Consider the following 7,582-nt stretch of genomic DNA (forward strand, 5'->3'; position numbering starts at 1 on the left):
TGCAAGAAGTTTCCTTGCTAGAAATTTCTGAAATGGCATGATGGACGCCTTCACAAATTGCTATCATAACCATGGCCCGTCAAACGTGGATCAAAATTTTTCAGCCTGACAGTGCTTCACTATTTCAGGCATAATGTTTTTCCCCAATATCGGAATTGGAGAAACTTTGTGGTGTTGGAAAAAGGACTCAGAATCCAATAATTGTAGATGTAATGTCCCACTTAATTCATTTTGAGATAAGATATATGATCATTCTAAGTTGACCCTAAACTCTAAGTCTAGTGAAAAGCCGTTCACGTGAGGCTCCACGGCTACCACGAGCTGTAGTGCCTCTCGTGGTCATGAGATAGTATCCATATAACCTACCCATTAAACCCTAAAAATCTAAGGCACCACCACGATCCTTCCCACGAGTCGTTGTCATCACCACGAGCTATAAAATGGCTCATTTGGAGGGGTCTATTTTGGGCATCCTTTGTTTAGCAAATGCCTAGACCACCAAGATCCAGACCACGAGTCGTGGTGATGGTCGTGAAAGGTGACTCTTTGTCAATGTAAGAGTGGTCTGCCCTAGTCCACTTCGTTGTCTCTTGCCCTCTTCCTTGGCTCTAACCCTCACAGTAGTGCTATTTAGTCTCCTTTAAACTATATTAGTTCCAACATTACCCTTCCCCTCCAAACAAACGCATCTGTACCATCCCTACTCCATAAGAAACGTGCCTCTTCACTACCACCTCCACGCTCCTATAAATAACGCCCCCACCAAAACATTGTCATTTCCTTCTTTGTTCTGCACTTTCGCTATATATGTCCCCTACTTCAACCGACACAGTTTAAGACTGCTGCACAGTTCCACCACCCCTTCAAAATCCTCATAAAAATGCCTCGCAAGACCGACATTAATCTTCTATGGATCCCCAAGACGCATATCCAAAACTGCGTATGTTTGTTTTAAAGGTAAAATCCACCTCCTTTTGGATTCAGATCGACTGTTTGTTTACCTTCTGAGACCAAGAACGCCATCCCTTCATAGCACATACATGGACTAATGGTATGAATACAATGGCACTCACTCCAATCACATTCTTCTTTGTCACCTACCGGGAATGCTCATACGGGTGCACCTGTAGTTAATGCTGGTATTGATCCAAAGTAATTCAAACAAACCCCCGCTCAAACCAGCTATACATTCATTCATTTTTTAACCACCCATTACAGCTTACGTGAACGCTACTCTTTACAATGGTGCCTCCTCGTGCTTTCATATTTCCATCCCCAGTTTTCTTGTAGCTATTTTCTACTGGAACAAAATTCCTATTTGGCACTAAACAGGCGCTTGATGTGGATGACAATAATCTTTCTGCTGCGCCCCTCCCCCCAAAAAAAAGAAACTGGTAAACATATATAAAATTATCATTCAACCTTTATGCCCACGCCGACATAAATATGGACAATATTAACTCCTTATACGGTTTATATTGTCATCCCCTATTTTCTCCCCTCTTGATACGAGTGTGTAATTCTTCTTTTTCTCCTACCAGGACTTCTTCTATGGATGCAACTAAACTACCTGATACTGGACCCAACAAAATATGATACAAAAATCACCCAATCCAGGTATACATTCATAAATTTGAATATTTTGTTGTTGCACACTCATACCCTTCCCCTGGAATTTCATTCACTTCTTATGTCATTAATTTATTATTCAATTTTATTAAAATACTTGAATATACTAAATGCTTAACAAACCACATCCACTTCTTCGAACATAACCCCTCCTTCATATGTTGCAGATAAGACCCACATTATAACATCAACTTCATTATTTTTGCTCACAAATAATATTGCCCTCTTATCTAACTTCAATAACAGAACTACCTCCAGATCCCGTCGACTTGACATATGCTCACCAATGGAAATTACAAATCAACTATATACGGAGACAACACGCACACTTGAGGGCCTTCATTCTTCTATAATCCTAGACGCACAACCCACAACAATTAACCATGGTTGTGGCACCAATCTCTTATGTGTAGTACAACCTAATGTCCTGTTTACCTCATATGTTAGCTACCCAATTACTTTTAAAAAAACCAAGCCCCCTAAGCTTGGTTTACATTTAAATTGTTGTGTGAGGATTCATTTCGAATAACTCACTACCTATTATATTTTGTATTATGTTTCTACTTGAGTTATAATGATGTCAATATCCTTTAGTCGATATTCTATTCCATCATTCACATAATTTTTCCAGAACAGTCTACCTCAAAGGTCATTACCCAGAGTGTGTTACACATATGAAAAAGAACTACTATGATTGATTTCATTGTCCTTATTTAACATACGGAACACCCATATCGGATTCATATGAACGATAATTTCTTCCGCTTTGTTTGATTTACTATTTTCCTTAACAGACAGATCTCCTATTCACAATAATCTTAAAGAAGTTTACATTGAGAGAATTTATGGACATTATTATGTGTCAATCATTTGCAGCACGTGTATTATTCTTATGTCTTTAATCATGCATGAAACCTGGAGGAATTTGAAGACAGATATGAATAATTTTTAGCTTCAGAGATTAGCTTATATTATGATATTAATTTGGATTAGTGTGTGTTAGCAGGTATATTACTTATTTCTACTTGGATCATTTATGAAGGTAACTGCACTGACTCCGTGCTTAATTTGGTTGAACGTATAAATACTATTTTTTATTGAAAAAAAGTTCCACTATATTTACTTCTTTGTTTTTATAGTCTTTGATTTTATCAACATTGTATAACTTTGTTAGTAGAGTTTGTGATTCAGATTTGGAGATTGTAAGATTTTAGCTTCGATTTAAACATTTGGGCATTGTAACACTTTCAACAACTGTACCTACAACATTGTATGCATAAATTATGATATCCAGCCGTCTTCAACTTTAAATTAGTTCATTCACATTCATAAAATGTGTATTATTAAGGTTCAATAATTTGCAGTGTCAGAACAGAAGAGACTATAATTAAATCATTCTCTGACTCAAAATCAAAGATTTCACACTTTGACATTTTTAAAATTCAGGCATACCTTCTGATTGCTCAACAGAGGCAAGCATGTCTAACAATCTAGATGCTTTTGCGAGGGTCTATTAATAAATGATAAATAATTGATTAAATGAAAACCGTGTGATGTATCGTACACTTGGTGATACTTGATATTTGAGCTAGAAATCTTTGTCCAAACATAATAAGAAAATCACAGATTTCACACAAAGACATTGTAAATTTCAGTCCGCATACATTTTAATTGCTCTATATGCATTCTGATTGCTCAACAGAGGCAAGCCTAAGCACGTAGCTGCTTTTGCAAGGGTCTATGAATAAATCATTATATAATTGACTAAATAAAAACCATGTGATGCATTGTATGCTTGGTTATACTTGATATTTTAGGCAGAGATCTTCATCCAAACTTAATATGACATAGTGTTAAAACTATTTCTTCTGTAATCTAATATGAAGAGTGAAGAAATATTAATGTGCATTTGATGTTCCTATTGAACTTATGCAATACTATGCTATACATCATCTTTATGCAATATTCTGAATGTGACGTAAATAAGCTCTGATCATGAATATTAGGCACTGATTTTCGAGTTTGAGGTCAGCAATATTTGATAATTGTATGTGAACTACTGAAGACCAATTTGTGTGAATTCCAATAATTCAATTTGTTAATTGTATGTCAACTTCATAAATTAAAAGATAGATTAAAAAAAAGCAAAAAAGCTATTACCGAGCACTCCATACATTACAAAAAACAAAGAAATTATACCTTGCGCAAAGTGCATGCTTTTTACCTTGTTTTATCATATAGTGAAAAAATATGTTCAAAAATTCATCTTTCTTTGTCTCAATAAGATTATTGCAATAAAATAAATCACCCTTAAAAACACGAAATCTATATGCAGTAATATGTTCAACATATTCAATAAGCATACAATGAGCTGTTTTTGAACCTATTTTGCTCTTCTTAGACCCAGGAAAGAGAACATTAGCAAGACAATCTCATATTTTTATTTATTACAAATTAGGTTTATAATCTTTCCACCATCCACAGGATGTTTGCCAGTTCTTTCGTGAGGAATTCTATTTTGTTACTGACATGTAGATAATATATCTTCACCCCACAAATTATTAGGTGTATTAGAAATTATTAGAATAGAGTTCATAATTTCCTTTAATGTTCTCTTTTTCCTTTTAGCTACTCCATTAGATTCAGGAGAGTAAGGTGGAGTTAGTTCATGAATATTCCTTTTTTTCACATAATACATTTAAAGATAAATATTCTCCACCTCTATAGTGTTTGAATATAAGTCAGATATCAAATCAAGTGATTGCATATTTTTTATATAAGTGAAATTGACATGTCCTATTCTACCATGCCATTGATAAATAGTTTTCATCATGTAAAGCAGAAGTAGATATTTTTTCATATACAAAATTTATATGAAAAGTCCTTGGCTACAATATTCTTTTCACACAAACACATTATTCTTTTATTAGTATTATCATTTCAAATTAAAATGGAACATTCACTATAGGTTTATTAATCAGTTTTGCACATATTGTGGGAGCATTTAGCACATCCATAAGTACTAATATTTTTCCCGATTTAAGTTTCAGGAGTATTTTCCTTTACCCAAGACTTTAGTAGTTCTTGAGTCTCCAAGGTAGACTACTTCATTGTCATGCCCTATTGATGTGTAGGAGGCAAGTGCTTCTCGATTGGCACAAATGTGTTGGGTAGCCCTAGACTCTGCCATTCATTCTTTGTATGTGCTACAATCTTTACTTGATAAATGACACATGCAACAATTTCATTTTAACATCTCACAATTAGAAAAAAATTAGAAGGAAGTTTAAAATCTAGAGATAGTTAATTTTTGAAAGTGTAAGCAAATCTGGAAAAGTATTGCCCGCATTGTAGGAAAATTTAGCACATCCATAAGGGCTAAAGTTTTTCCCGAAGTAAGTTTCAGGAGTAATTTTCCTTTAACTAAGACTTTACTAGTTCTTGAGTCTCCAAGGTAGACTACTTCATTGTAATCCTATTGATGTGTAGGAGGCAAACGCTTCTCGATTCGCACAAATATGTTCAGTAGCCCTAGAGTCCACCACTCATTTTTTTATATATGCTACAATCTTTACTTGAAAAATGACACATGCAAGAATTTCTTTGTGACATCTCGCGATTAAAAAAAATAAAAGAAAGTTTAAAATCTGGAAATAGTTAATTTTTGAAAGTGTAAGCAAATCTGGAAAATTTAAAGTAAATTCGAGTGAGTTTTTGTTCATTTTCAAACAACCATAACTTCTAGCTCAAAGACGCCAAGTTTGCGTAATTTTGAGTTTGTATAAATGAGTTGCGCCCTTTAGAAGTTGGGTTGTTTGACTAAAGAAATGTCCAAATCCGGGAGTTTAAAGGGCATTTTAATCTTTTCACTATCATATTATTTTATTCTGTTTTTAGGAGTTTAACATGGGTCAAGACTGAACTTAGTTAGTTTTAGAAAATTAATTTTTTCATGCTAGGGCTAAGGATAAAGGAAGATGGAAAAATGGGCAATTTCATAAAGATCTATCAAGAAGGTTGGCGTTTTCATTAAGAAATTATTCCAATTAGCTATGTTAGTCTCTCATAACTTTGTGATCGTTCTCCCACATGCCAAGCATGTTATTTCATATTGGATTCGTCTTGAAAGACTTAGAATATTGACGATCTTGATATCTACTTGTTGAATTTATTTGTTATTCTTTAATTGCATTAGTTGAGAAGTTTTCTTAATTCTTTACCTCGCATTATAGAGACGTTTTGGGTTAGGTTCTTAAGTACATTTGTTTAGTATCTGTATATAAGAGATATTTAAGAAAAAGAACCAAGTATGGGTGAATTGGTGAAGAATAATGAAAAAAATTCGACGAGTGAAATATGAGCATGGGAATGTGTCTAACGACCTGATCCCAGAATTGAAAATTCTGCTCCGCATCGCGGTGCTGAGACGATGTGTTCTACATTAAAGACATTTTCAGAACGAGAAATTTAATATGCCTCCTAATCGCAGACCCACCTTCAAATCTTTATTTTCAGTCTTTTTTCATGTTAATGTAACATCTTTATTATAGACAGACTAAAATTTAGCTAAGAAAAACAAGTACAAAACAAAATTTGAAAAAAATGGGAAAATATGGAAAATTTCTAGATTTCAAAAGTGAGTTTTGACCATTTTTAAATAGTTATAACATCCATCCCATGAATAATTTGGGTGAGTTCTTTATATGGATGGAAAGATCGTTGGAAGATCTTTTAAACGAAGCCAAGTTTGCAAATTTCTGAGGTTGTATGAATGAGATATGACCTTCAGAAGATGGACTGTTGCGCAAGGAAAGTTCCAAAAGCGAATTTAGTAAGGGTATTTTGGTCATTTTGTGAAGTCAATTAATTATTTCGTTTTTGACTAATATGTTGGGGTCTAAACTGATCCCATTCAGTTTACAAACTTATAAAATACACTAGCATTTTGAAAGCAAGAAGAAAAGAGGAAAAGGAAGAAGAAGACGCAAGAACACCGAGTTAACTTCGTGGATTTTTGTCGGGGGTGATCCCTAACAAGGTATGTGGAATCTTTTTTGTTGGATTAATTCACCCACACACCAGTTTAATTCAAATCAGTTAAGTTTATGAATTAACTCATGTTAGAGGTTTGAATCTTGAAAGAAAGTTTGACGTTCTTGTTGATTGGATTGTTGTTGATCGCCAGTTATAATCCATGTTTTAGGACTGTTTTTGGGTCCAAATAAATGGGTAATAAGTTAATTAGGGATCCTAAGTGTATGGGGTGGGATCCATGGGAATTTGGGAAGATTTAGAGATGAAAACAATAGAAGAAAGTCAGAAAACCCGTTGGGGGGATGCTAGGGTACCGCACTTCCAAAGCCCCTCAAGAAAGAGTCTGTCCGTTTATATTTGGCGTGCCACGCCTGAGCAAAGGCTCTGTCCATCAGGCTATGGTGCTCCGCGCATCTCAGAGCGCCACAACCCCTTGAAGAGCACGTTCTTTCCCTATTTTTTCGTACTAGTTCCTAAGTGATGTACCATCATTCCTAGTTGTTTCCAATAGTCTATGTTACATTTAAACACCATGAAATCATCCATAAACATGAGATCATGATCCTTGAATCCATAATTCAATTTAAGGAAAGTAAGATCAAATTCAAAAAAGTTAAGAGCCAAGTCTAAAAGTTAAAAAGCAACGCAAGGTAAAATTTACTAAAGTCTTTCACAAATGGTTTCACTTTCTTTTAAAGACTTAAAGTTCAAGTCATGTAAAGAGTTGAGTTCATTTTTCAAAATCTATAAGGGAAATCTATAAGGGAAATAAATATTCCCTAATAGTTAAAGTTTCAAGTTAAGTAAAGAGCAAGAGTTGAGTTCAATTCTCAAAAAGATATAACGGAACTAAGTATTCCTTGGAGTTTTACAAATATTTCACATTTGAGTAAAAAGGGGAACTAGAAGTTTCAAAAGA

This window comes from Solanum lycopersicum, chromosome 12 (genome assembly GCF_036512215.1).
Source record: "Solanum lycopersicum chromosome 12, SLM_r2.1".
NCBI lineage: Eukaryota > Viridiplantae > Streptophyta > Magnoliopsida > Solanales > Solanaceae > Solanum > Solanum lycopersicum.